This window comes from Gossypium arboreum, chromosome 6 (assembly GCF_025698485.1).
Source record: "Gossypium arboreum isolate Shixiya-1 chromosome 6, ASM2569848v2, whole genome shotgun sequence".
NCBI lineage: Eukaryota > Viridiplantae > Streptophyta > Magnoliopsida > Malvales > Malvaceae > Gossypium > Gossypium arboreum.
In genome coordinates, this window is record NC_069075.1 from 63,896,819 (window position 1) to 63,911,158 (window position 14,340).

Here is a 14,340-nt window from a genome sequence, read left to right on the forward strand (position 1 = left end):
CACATTTTTATGATAATTCTGACACTCTCCAACCACAATAATCTCATTCCCAGAAGTAGTCCTCAAAGTAATTTATTTAATGTCGCAATCACAGTCTAAAATGACTTGATGCTTTCTCAACCAATCCATTCTGAATATGAGATCGAATTCTCCAAAGAGTAGTTTCATAAGGTCAGCACGAAACACCTCACCTTTCACTTGCAATGGGCATCGCTTATAGATTTTGTTCACTTGTACAGATTTTCCTAAGGGACTACGTACTGTCACATCACTAACTGTTTACTCTACTCGAATGCCTAGTTTCTTAGCCATCATATAGGATAAATACGAATGGGTAGAACCATTATCTATCAATGCAAAATAAGGAATGCCATTAATAGTAACAATACCTACTATCACATTAGTAGCATCGCAATCCTCTCGGTGTCTGGCCGAATACACAAGTGTTGGCTACCTTGTATCAACTCGATTAGCACCCTGAGCCGGTGCTCGCTATCTTTAACATGCATTACCTCATCTATTTTGTCCTTGAGCTCGCTATGGCTATTGACCAGCTCTCTGATTCGGTGCACAATTCTGGCCTTGTGCTTGAACCTACTCATTAGATGAGGACATTCTCGAATCTTATGGTCCAGTAACCTACATTTTAGGCATGCACCCATGCCTCTCCAACACTCACCCAGATGTCTCTTACCATAGGTGACACAATTCTGGCTCCTATCCCCTACTACAACAAAGTTCTGGAAGGATTGATCATTTATGGCTCACTCAACCAAACATTGAGCCTATCTACTAAGACCGGAATCTTTCTTAGCTGGAGCCCTCACTGGCTCCTTCCATTTGCACTCAATGCACCTAACCTTTTCACAGATCTCGGTCTTCTCTACCAAAGCTTCAAAGAATTTTTCTTGTAGTGGAGCCACTTACATCATCAAATCAAATCTAAGCCCAAATTCAAATCAGGCACATTTATCTTACTCATCAGCTACCATTCCTAAAACATAGTGGTTGAGCCTAAGGAACTCTGCCTCGTAATTGGCCACAGGCATGTTACCTAGCCTCAACTCAGTGAACTTAAGCCTCTTAGGCTCGGCATATCTCACTCCCACATTATTTTTCTAGAATGCCTCCAGAAAGTAATCCCATGTTAGGCGATTAACTTGGGTGCCTCTCACAATAGCTTGCTACCAGCGTTAGACCTCATCGCGCAGTAATGACACAGTCCCCTTAAGATTTTATTCAGGGGTGCATTCCATATCATCGAGAATCCTCTCTGTAACCTCTAACGAATACTCAGCTACAGTGGGGATCGTTCTAGCAATGCCTCTAAACAGTTTGACCCTACTCTATATGAGCCTCTCAATAATAGTACCATAACTATTACCAACAGATTGGGCACTTAGCACTCATTCCAAAACTCATAACATGGCCTGCGATATAGCCTTATTCATATGCTCTTGCTGACTCTCATCACTAGTAGGTGCTCGCTCCACATTCTCCACAATAGGATCAAAGGTTTGCTGTAACACCCCTAACTCGTACTGTCACCAAAATAGGGTTACAAAGCATTACCGGAGTCTTCAAATCAAACAAACATAAATTTCAAACATTTCAAAATCATATCAATAATCATATTAAATCCAATCCAAACCATACATATTGTCCCCTATACGAGCCTTTGAGGACCTTAAAAACACATTAGAAACAAGCCAGGACTAAATAAAAAACTTAGAGAAGTTTTCAAAAAACAAGGAAAATTTTCAAAATTACAAGGGTCACACGACCGTGTGACCAGGCCATGTGAGAGACACACACATGTCCCAGGCCAGTGGGCATTCAAAGTAGGGACACACGACCATGTCCTAGCCTGTGACCATGCTCGTATAACTCACTGACTTGGGTCATACGACCAAGCCACACGCCCGTGTGCCAGGCTGTGTACCCCTCGAAATAACCCTACCTGCCCGTGTGTCGCGTCATGTGCTAGGCCATGTAACAGCCTGACTTGCAACTCTTAGAAAGCTCCATGGGACACACGACCGTGTTACCTGGCCATGTGTCATACATGGCTGAGACACACGCCCGTGTCTCTGCCTGTGTGGATGAAAATAGGCCATTTTACCAACCACTTTTCTCACCCATCTTGGCATGTACCTAAAACCAAAAATTTTACATATATACTACCCATAAGATGGTACAAAAATCATGCATATTCTAGCTATTCAAACATGGTATAATATCATATAACCAATATGCCCTTAGGTACCTCAAATCATCATGGAAACACGTATAACCATGTACACAATTTGGCCACAATAATCAACTAACTTCTAAGCATAATTGCATCAATACCTATCATTGAATTTACTTACCAAAACATACCAAATGGTGCAAAACATGCCATTCAACTACTAGCATTAACATTCATAAATGTCATTCACAACAAAGTACCAATTCACCATATTTCCAAACATGCCAAACACTTATAAAAAATTAAGCATCATAACCACTTATAACCAAGCTAATTCATATAACATACTTGAAGTATTTAGTCATCATAATTTGATACCAAAAGATTTATATAGCTTCTTCTTATATATGTTCCAAAAGGTTTACCTAATTAAGCACACGAGTTCAACTATCTTTACTAGAAACAAGTGTAAACTGAAAAATATATAGGATTTTTCCTATGTAATTTATCACATTTTACTTAAATTCATTGTTAAAACTAACTAATTCTTTAATAAATTAATGAAACATGTGAAAATATGAAATTAGGACATAGAAATTATTAAAATGTGATTTTATGCTTTATTATATAGTTTTCATGCATAAAATGGCTTATTTTATATTTATTTGAACATATTATATTTTTAAGACATAAAATGGGCCATGCATGATTAAATTAAATAATAAAATATAAAATTATATTTAATAAATCATTTTACATATATTTCATTAATAATTTGGGTTATAATTAATTATTTAAATTGGATAAATTTTATTCTTTGGTCCTTTAACTTATTGATTTATTTTGGATAGGTATGATAGCTTTGTTGGATTACAAAACTATCCAAATTGAAGACCAAGTCAACCCAAATTTGGCTACAAATGGTTGTCCACTTAAACCACTTTTTTGTTTAATTAGACAAGGTCCTTGCATTATTGAAGAAATTAGAGATTTTCTCGATGGTTTACATTTGACCGAGTATCAGTCCTGAGTTATTATGGCAATTAAATTACTTAAAAATCAAGCAAAAATCAGCTCAAATTCCACTAATTGTGGTCGGGCACTCATGGAAGAAGTTTGAAGAGACTAAACTCAGCTATTTTTAGCAAACTACCTACCTCTCTTCACCTATAAATAAGACCACTTTATTCCCTTATTCATCATTCATCATTCCTCATCCCTCGTCATTCTCTCTTTTTTTTCTCAATTCTCTTTAGTATTTTATATTCCCCACACCTAGCATCATCTCTTCATAGAAATTTTAGCAATTAAGCCTCATAAAGAGCCCTTGGTTGACCACCTTGGAGAGCCATCAGCAAAGGAGAAAAGTGAAGGAGCGAAGGAGCCTCGTCAGTTAGAGTCTTGGCTGACAGCCACTTTGATTTGGGTTTAATCTGTCTTTTCTTTAGTTTAATCTGAAAATGTTTGCTATGTGTTATTTGTTCTTGTTTACAACAATGTTAGCTTAATTTTATTTAAGCTAGGATGATTGCTTTGATTAAATAATATTTATTTGATTCATGCTTATAATGTTTGTGCCTCAATCGATCATGTTTTCAATTGAAATCAAGTTTGTATTTCATTCATACGTGATTGAAATGCACCTGAATTAGCTGAGCGATCCTAACCAAATGACGGCTAGTGGACACATAATTGAAATGTGCATGCTCAGTTTAGATCCTAACCCAATTAAATTATCGGTTACATAACAACTCTAACCAAGCTCTGCTATCTGCATAGTTTTTATATTTGTGTGATTAAACTATTTCAAACCTAACACGTCCCTGTTACCTCACACGAATGCTAAGAAACCCTTAGTAAGTAAGGATTAGTAAAATGCATATTTACTAAGTAAAGGATTTTAAAAGGACTGAATGTGGTTTCCAAACTCATGAAAGATCGAGTTGCCATGAAATGTTTTTTCGAATGTTATTAAGCATGTTGATAATAAATTGAGTTTAATTAAAGTAATTGCCCTAGTTTATTTATGTTATAATTGTTGCAAATTGTGTTTAATTTTACTAAAATCTATTTCATTCATATAGTTTGCATGCTTAGGATAATTTGCATTAGGGATCATTGCATTTTGTTTAATTTTAATCATCACTTTTCAACCATATTGTGTTTTTATTTACCAAGTTGTTAGTATAATTTTACAATTAAGTAATTTAACACAAATACAATCCCTATGGAGAGGATAACTTGATACTTACTTATTACTTGATAACGACTGTGTACACTTGCACAAACCTGTGCGCTACAAGTTTTTGGCTCCATTGTCGGGAATTGTTAACTGTTGCCATAGCCATTTTTTTGTGAAATTATTTACTTCCAATTTGGTTTATTTCTAACATTACTAACTTATTCTTTTTAATTTTGTGATTTTCTTTTTAGGTGTTTATGTGCGTAGATCGGATTGTCGATTTACTCCCTGTAGACCCTGAATTTGAGCAAACTTTTGACAAAGAAGACGTGAACGAACAGCTCAAAGACAAGTCAAGATGGACCTTGGAAATCAAAATCAAGACCAAGGTAATGAAGACGATCATGTATGAAATCCCATCCTCATTGCCGATGATAGGGATCGATGCATTAGACAATATGTTGTGCCACTTTCCAGTGAGCTAAATCCAGGAATTAGAAGGCAGATATTGAGGCAACCCAATTTGAATTGGAACCAGTGATGTTTCAAATGCTCCAAACGATGGGCCAATTCAGTGGTATGCCCACGGAAGGTCCACATCTCCACCTTCGATTGTTTATGGAGGTGAGTGATTCATTTAAGATAGTCAGTGTGACTGAAGATGCACTGAGGTTAAAGTTGTTTCTGAACTCGTTATGAGATCGAGCATGAGCATGGCTCAATTTATTACCACCAAGTTCCATATCTACATGGAAAGAATTAGCAGAGAGATTTTTGGTTAAGTATTTTCTGCCTAGCAAAAACGCTAAGTTGAGGAATGAGATCACAACTTTCCAACAATTGGATGACGAGTCTCTGTATGAGGCTTGGGAGCGATTCAAGGAGTTACTTCATAAGTGTCCTCATCATGGGATTCCTCATTATAAATAGTTGGAGACATTCTATAATGGTCTCAATGCACATACAAGATTGATGTAGATGCTTCTGTGAATTGTGAAATTTTGTCTAAGTCTTATAATGAGGATTCTAAGATCATCGAAAGGATCGCGAGTAATAACTATCAATGGCCAACAAATCGAACAGCTTCAAGAAGACCTGTAGCTGGAGTTCATGAAGTTGAGGCCCTCGCTTTGTTATTGTAACACCCCGAACCCGAGACCATTGCCGGTGTCGGACACGAGGGGTTAACAAGCCAAGTCCACATATTTTGCCCACCAATTTGACATTTCCAGTCAGGCTGGAAAACTGCGTCACCGTCGCCTTAAAAATCATATCTCGAGTTTCAAAACTCGGAAACTGGTTTCGTAAATTTTCCCTGAATTTAGACTCATATATCCATCCATGGACTTATTTCTAGAATTTTTTGTCGGGCCAATTGGTACAGTTTATTAGTTAAAGTCACCCATGTTACAGGGATTGACTGCTCTGACCTTCGCGCGTTACAACTTGAATATCTCTCTGCACAGGGCTTTAATACTGGTGCCGTTTGTTTCTAATGAAACTAGACTCAAAATGGAATCTGTAAATATAAGGGACGACTCCTAATTCTTTCTGGATGATTTATAGTAAATTTTTAAAGTTGCGACAGGGGACCCAGAAACCGTTCTGGCCCTGTCTCACAATAGCTTTAATATCTCTTAACATGTAACTCCTATGACCGTTTCGTTTCTTCCATATGAAAATAGACTCATCAAGGTTCATTTACATAGCTTATTCACTATTTAATACCATTCCTACAAATTTTGGTGATTTTTCACATTCACGTCACTGCAGCTGGCAGCATCTGTTTTAAGGTAGGTCTTACCTAGTTTGTAGTCTCCATGAACCAACTAGTCTTGCCATACATAGGTTCACATATGATCATTTTAACCATACCAATGGCTGATCATGTGACCAACATTCCCATTTCCAATCCATAATCACAGCATGACACCATATATATATATATACAAACCGCAAATAGTCTAAGTTCAGTACTTCACTTTTACGAGCCATTTTTGCATGGCCGTATACATATACATCACAACATATTTAAACCAGCAAGGGGTAGTCCTATACATGCCATTTCAAAGTTCAACCAAAATTTATACCAAAATGGAGGCTTTGATAGTGTGGATGACTTCGACTTTAATGATCCCGAATCCGATTGCTATCGAGCACAATCTATAAAATGAAAGCCAAAGCAACGGGTAAGCATTTTTATGCTTAGTAAGTCTCAAGGAATAAAATCAGCTTTAATTAAAGCAATACATTCACATGGCCAAATGCATCATTTCATTAATACACATTCACATAATCATTCTTACTTCACACTTCATCATTATATACTTTCACAAGGTATCAACCAATTCAATAGCTGAAATTCGTTAGTCGATCGAGCGAATGTTGTTCAAACATGTCGACTTTCCAATGCACATATAAACATACCTTATTCTTTGGGCTTTTCGAGCGTACCAATTGAATTCATTACAGCAACCAACACTCACCTCCAGCCCAAGCTTCTTGAATACAACCGGATATAACCACGTGCACGAATGCCTTGGTCTTAGCCCGGATAGAACGACTCGCATACGAATGCCTTGGGGTCTTAGCCGGATGTAGCCACTAGCACGCTTGCCTTGGTCTTAACCGGATATAATTTCCAGCATAAATGTCGTCGGGACTTAGCCGGATATCATTCAATTGCTCATGCACACATACATCAATAATCATTAGACATTCATGTTTCATTTTCGTTACTAAGGCTCAAACACAAATGTAATCACTAGCATAATCGCCTTCGGGACTTAGCCGGGTATCATTCAAATACTCATACACACATAAATCAATAATCATTACACATCCATATTTCATTTCACATAATTCAAGTAGGGTCACTTCTTGAGGACTTACCTCGGATGTTGTCGAACGGCTTTTACGGCTATTCGATCACTTTTTCCTTCCCTTGTCCAATTGTGGCCCTCTAAGCTCTTGAGCTAATTCAAACAAATTCAATTTATTAAAACCTCATTATGCTAGCTTATGGCGAATATGACAAGGAGTTTAAATGGTCATATGGCCACCCTTTAGCTTGAATACACAATGGTCATGCACATTTTATACTACATCAAGCAATTCAATACAATTCATTCAAGCATCAAGGAAAAGCTAAGGCCATCAATAGGCTACCTATGGCGAATATACTTAGTCATACTTGCACCAATTCAACAATAAATTCCAAGATTTCCACATCATATGTGTACTAGGCCGAATGTACTTGCAATTTCACAAGCATTCTTCAACATTTTCTTCTTTAAACAAACATATTCATCACTTACTTCATAACCAAAACATCATGTGCAAACATATATATACATATATGTGCATGGCCGAATTTCAAGGTGTCCCTAGCCATCCAAAACACAAATTTTAACTAACATGCAAGAAGCATGAACCATGCTCATGAATGCATCATGGCCGAATACATCACAATCATGCCCCTTTCAACTTCAATCATGGTTAAACAAAAGAAAACTCAATGTCTTACTCAAGATGGCTACAAAGAAATTTCAAGAGTAGACAATCCATCATTGCATGCATCATCATCAAGCTTCACACTTAGCATGCAATGGCTTTATCACAATATCAACTTTGACCAAATACCACTTCCATGGCATAACAAGGATTTGAACCATGGCTAACATGAACATCAAGTTGGTAACTAAAACATGCATGAATCTCATGACACAACCTCATACATACCTTAATCTTGGTGCAAGTTTAGCCAAATCTCCTTCTAGATCTCTTCTAAACAAATAAAATGAAGCAAAAATCTCTTCTTCCCCTTAGTTTTGGCTCAAAGAAAGGATGAACAAATTTTTTCTTTCTTCCTTTACAACTCACGGCAATGGGGGAGATACCACACTCACACACACATTTTTTTTTCATTCTTTTCTTACCCATGCTTATTTGTTTATTATTTCTCCCTAATGTCCAACAAAACATGTTTCATGACATGTTTAGCCCATATTTCTTGGTCATGGCCGGCCACCACCTATAAAAAGGGGAATTTGACATGCAAGTCCATTGTTTTGCATGCATGCTTTAATTAGTCATCACACATTTCCCTATCGTACTTTCAAAGTTCACTACTAAGTCCTTTCTAGTGAAATTCACCTTTATAACACTAAATCAATCATCAAAAAATGTCATACATGAGCATACACATATTATAGGCATCAAAATAAATTTCAAATTATTTTTATGCCTCGGTTTTGTGGTCCCGAAACCACATTCCGACTAGGGTCAATTTTGGGTGTCACAACTCTCCCCACTTAAGAAATTTTCGTCCCGAAAATCTTACAGTAAATAGGGTTGGGTATCGCTCTTTCATAGAGTTCTCGGTTTCCCAAGTAGCTTCTTCTATCCGTGCTTGAGCCATAACACCTTCACTAGCGGAACCCGCTTGTTTCGCAACTCTTTCACTTCCCGTGATAGGATACGAATCGGTTCTTCCTCATAACTCATATTGGCTTGAATTTCAACTTCTGATGGACTAATCACGTGCGATGGATCGATCTATAGTGTCGAAGCATCGAAACATGAAAGACATCGTGAACCTTTTCGAGTTCGGGGCAAAATCAAACGATATGCCACCGACCGACTCGCCGGATATCTTATATGGCCCAATGAACCTCGGGCTCAACTTGCCCTTACGGCCAAATCGAGTATCTTTTTCCAAGGCGATACCTTGAGAAACACTTTATCACCCACGATACTCGATATCCTTACGCTTCAGATCCGCGCACGACTTTCGACGATCGGAGGCTATCTTCGACTTTCACGGATTACTTTCACTTTCATTCAAGCATCTCTAATCAAATCCACCACGAAAATCTTGCTTTCACCGAGCTCGGTCCAAAACAATGGTGTACGGCATTTACGATCGTACAAAGCCTCGTAGGGTGCCATCTTAATACTTGATTGAAAGCTGTTGTTGTAAGCGAATTCAATCAACGGCAAATACCGTTCCCATGAACCACTAAACTCGAGGACGCAACATCTCAACATATCTTCAAGTATCTGAATTATTCGCTCGAATTGACCATCGGTTTGGGGGTGAAAGGCGGTGCTGAAATGCAACTTGGTACCCAAAGCTTCTTGCAACTTTTTCCAGAATCGCGAGGTAAATCTCGGATCTCTATCCGACACGATGGAAATAGGCACCCCGTGAAATCTCACAATCTGAGAAACGTACAATTTGGCTAATTTGTCCATTGAAAAATCCGTACGTACAGGGACAAAGTGAGCCGACTTAGTCAATCTATCTACCACGACCCAAACCGCATCCTTCTTACTCGCTGACAATGGTAGTCCGGATACAAAGTCCATTGTGACTCGATCCCATTTCCACTCGGGTATCGTGATTGGCTGAAGTAATCCTGAAGGCACTTGATGTTCCGCTTTCACTTGTTGACATATTAAACATCTCGAAACAAAGTCGGAGATGTCTCGTTTCATACCATGCCACCAAAACCGACGTTTCAAATCGTTGTACATCTTCGTACTCCCCGGGTGGATTGCCATTCGGCTACAATGGGCTTCATTCAGAATTATCGAAATGAGTTCCGAATTCTTTGGAACACACAGATGACTTTTGAACCTCAAACAATCGTCATCATTGATTTGAAACTCCGAGTCCTTGTTCGGAACACACTCAGCCCGTTTTGTAGCCAACTCGTCGTCGACTTTCTGACCTTCTCGAATTTGATGTGTCAATAATGGTTTGGCTTTCAATTCAGCCACTAACACACCGTCGGATCGAGCAGACAAGTGAACATTCATCGTCGTAGAGTGAATAACGATTCGACTCAAGGCATCCGCAACCACATTCACCTTTCCGGGTGATAGTCAATGACCACTCATAATCCTTTAACATTCGAGCCAACGTCTTTGTCGCAGATTTAAGTCTCTTTGGGTCATCAAATATTTGAGACTTTTGTGATCCGAGTACACATGGCACTTCTCACCAAATAAGTAATGTCGCGAAATCTTTAAGGCGAATACGATGGCAGCTAATTTGAGATCATGGGTCGGATAATTTTCTCGTGTGTCTTTAATTGCCTCGACGATAGGCCACAACTCGACCTTCTTGCATCAATACACAACCTAACCCAAGTAGGGAGGCGTCACTATAGATGACAAACTCTTTGCCGGATTCGGTTGCACTAGAATTGGGGCTTCAGTCAAATAAGTTTTAGTTGATCGAAACTTTTCGACATTTCTCCGTCCATTCGAACTTAACATCCTTTTGGAGTAGCCTCGTCATTGGCGTGACTATCGTTGAGAAACCTTTACAAATCGTCGGTAATAACCTAAGAAGCCCCAAAAAGCTCGAACCTCAAGAATATTTCTGAGGCTTCCAATTAAGTATGGCTGAAATTTTATTTGGTCGACTCGAATACCCGATGCTGAGATACCACATGACCCAAGAAGCTAACCTCTCTTAACCGTAACTCACACTTGTGAACTTAGCATATAATTGCTTATCCCGTAAAATTTGCAAAGACTAACCTCGGTGTTCAAAGCATGTTCGGTCTCATTTCTTGAATAGACCAAGATGTCATCAATGAACACGACTACGAATTGATCCAAATATGGTCTGAAGATCCGATTCATTAAATCCATAAATACCGCAAGGGCATTAGTAAGCCCAAACGGCATCACTAGGAACTCATAGTGACCATATCTCGTTCTGAAGGCAGTCTTGGGCACGTCCGAATCTCGGATTCGCAATTGATAATAGCCCGATCTCAAATCTATTTTCGAGAACACTGAGGCTCCCTTCAGTTGATCGAACAAGTCATCAATACGTGGTAACGGATATTTGTTCTTTATCGTCGCTTTATTAAGTCGACGATAGTCGATGCTGTACCGCATGGTTCCATCCTTCTTTTCACAAACAACACCGGCGCACCCTAAGGCGAAAAACTCGGCGAGTAAAACCTCTATCCACCAATTCTTGCAACCGAGCTTTCAACTCCTTTAATTCGTTGGCGCCATACGATACGGAGCTATCGAATTGGAGTGGTACCAAGTACCAATTCGATGCTAAATTCTATTTCCCGAATAGGTGGTAAACCCGGCAATTTTCAGGGAAAACATCCGGGTATTCACAAACCACGGGCGCAGATTCGGGTTTCTTTTCGATTCCTTGTCATCGAGCACATACGCAAGGTACGCCGCACCCTTTTCTTACATATTTCCGCCAACATTGCGATATTACGGTGGCAACCCTTTAAGTCCGTAGACTCAACCCGAATTATCTCGTTATTCGCGCACCTCAAATCGATAGTCTTGCTTTTGCAATTTACAACCGCATCGTGCATGGTCAACCAATCCAAACCAAGAATAACGTCAATTCATCAAACGGCAAAAGCATCAAGTCTGCGGAAAACAAGAACCTCGGAACACTAGGGGACTTTTCTTGCACACTTTGTTGACAAGCACGTAATGACCCAAGGGTTTGACACCGAATTACAAACTCGAGAGACTCAATAGGCAAAGTCTTCTTGGATGCTAAGGTTTCACATATATAAGAATGAGTAGAACCAGGTCAATCAAAGCAATCACATTAGTATTGAAAAGAGTGAAAGTACCGGTAATGACATCCGAGAGGCAGATCCTCGCGTGCGCGATGGCATAAGTCCTAGCAGAGCCCGAGCCTCGGATCGATGGTAGCATCTCTAGATCCTCTCGACCGCCACTAACATTGCCCACATTTCTAGGTGGCCTACCTCGGCGATGGTAGCACCGGGTTTCCACTTTGACTTACATTTTGTTCAAGCATCCTCGGGCAATCCTTCATAAAGTGGTCGGCCGATCCGCACTTATAGCAGAGCGATCACGGAACCAACACTCCCGAATGCCATTTGCCACAATGCGAGACACTCGCCTCTCTTGGCGATCATTTCCACCATGGCGATCAAGTGACTCGTGTGGTCACAGGGGTCGATCGCGACCTCGTCTAGAAAAGCCCGTAGCGCCTCTTGACCGGCTCACATCATCTCGAAATCTCTTCGATGCTTGTTGAAGAGACTTTCCGAGGACCTCTTTCGAATTCTCCGGTTCCCACATCGCTTTTGTTTCTCCTTTCTAAGCTCTTGACTTTACAAGCTCGCTCAACAAGTACTACGAACTCTCGTATCTCGAGAATGCCAACGAACATCCTTATATCATCATTCAGCCCATCCTCAAGCGTTTACATAATAGCTTCGGACGAAATGCATTCTCGCGTCTGGCTAAGCCTCACAAATTTTCGTTCGTAGTCGGTAATCGACATAGAACCTTGCTTAAGATCAAGAAATTCCTTCGCTTTTGGTCGATGAATCTCGATCGATATACTTTTTTGAACTCGGTTTGAAAGAATTCCCAAGTCACTTGCTCTCTAGGCACCACGAAGTCGAGTACTCCACCAATAGTAGGCGGACTCACGTAGCAAGGAGATGGTACACTTTAAGCACTCATCGGTGTACAAGATAGCTCATCGAGCACCGGATAGTGTTGTCCAACCAAAATTCAGCTCGCTTCGGCATCGTCATCATCCGTAGCTTTAAATTCAGTGGCCCCATGTTTTGAATCCTATCGATTGGGGCTTACTTGACCTTATTTGGTTAGTTACGGAGGTATTGTAGGTCTTGGGGTTGCATTTGTCGGGAATGGAGGTTGTGGAACAGTAGTGTTAGTTCGAATGTATTGGTTAAACCATTCATTCATCACACTATAAAAGGCTTGCTTAGCCTCATCATTCGGATTGTTGGCCATAGGTGAGAGTCCGCCGGCCTGTCCCTTGCGCGGAGCAGCGCCACACTCTCCACATCATCAGCTATCGCTCGGTTGGGATCGGATCCATTACTATAAACAAACACAAAGTCAAATTGTCGAAATCACCACACTATCGATTCATCATTTAATGGCATGTATAGCTAGACCCCAAACACATCACGGTAGTCCTAGAATCGACTAAACCGTGGCTCGATACCAATAAAATTGTAACACCCGAACCCGAGACCATTGCCGATTGTCGGACACGAGGGGTTAACAAGCCAAGTCCACATATTTTGCCCACCAATTTGACATTTCCAGTCAGGCTGGAAAACTGCGTCACCGTCGCCTTAAAAATCATATCTCGAGTTTCAAAACTCGGAAACTGGTTTCGTAAATTTTCCCTGAATTTAGACTCATATATCCATCCATGGACTTATTTCTAGAATTTTTGGTCAGGCCAATTGGTACAGTTTATTAGTTAAATTCACCCATGTTACAGGGATCGACTGCTCTGACCTTCGCGCGTTACAACTTGAATATCTCTCTGCACAGGGCTTTAATACTGGTGCCGTTTGTTTCTAATGAAACTATACTCAAAATGGAATCTGTACATATAAGGGACGACTCCTAATTCTTTCTGGATGATTTATAGTAAATTTTTAAAGTTGCGACAGGGGACCCAGAAACCGTTCTGGCCCTGTCTCACAATAGCTTTAATATCTCTTAACATGTAACTCCTATGACCGTTTCGTTTCTTCCATATGAAAATAGACTAATCAAGGTTCATTTACATAGCTTATTCAATATTTAATACCATTCCTACAAATTTTGGTGATTTTTCACATTCACGTCACTGCAGCTGGCAGCATCTGTTTTTAAGGTAGGTCTTACCTAGTTTGTAGTCTCCATGAACCAACTAGTCTTGCCATACATAGGTTCACATATGATCATTTTAACCATACCAATGGCTGATCATGTGACCAACATTCCCATTTCCAATCCATAATCACATCATGACACCATATATATATATATACAAACCGCAAATAGTCTAAGTTCAGTACTTCACTTTTACGAGCCATTTTTGCATGGCCGCATACATATACATCACAACATATTTAAACCAGCAAGGGTAGTCCTATACATGCCATTTCAAAGTTCA

The 14,340-nt window shown here is 39.7% G+C and overlaps 1 non-coding gene across 1 annotated transcript; it reads right to left on the reverse strand.

Annotated features, from left to right (window-relative positions):
* Positions 1-5,180: 5,180 nt before the first annotated feature.
* LOC128294608 (small nucleolar RNA R71) lies at positions 5,181-5,287 on the reverse strand. The gene has a single exon (XR_008284916.1). It is a non-coding gene; the product is annotated as a small nucleolar RNA R71 (small nucleolar RNA).
* Between the last annotated feature and the right edge of the window lie 9,053 nt (positions 5,288-14,340).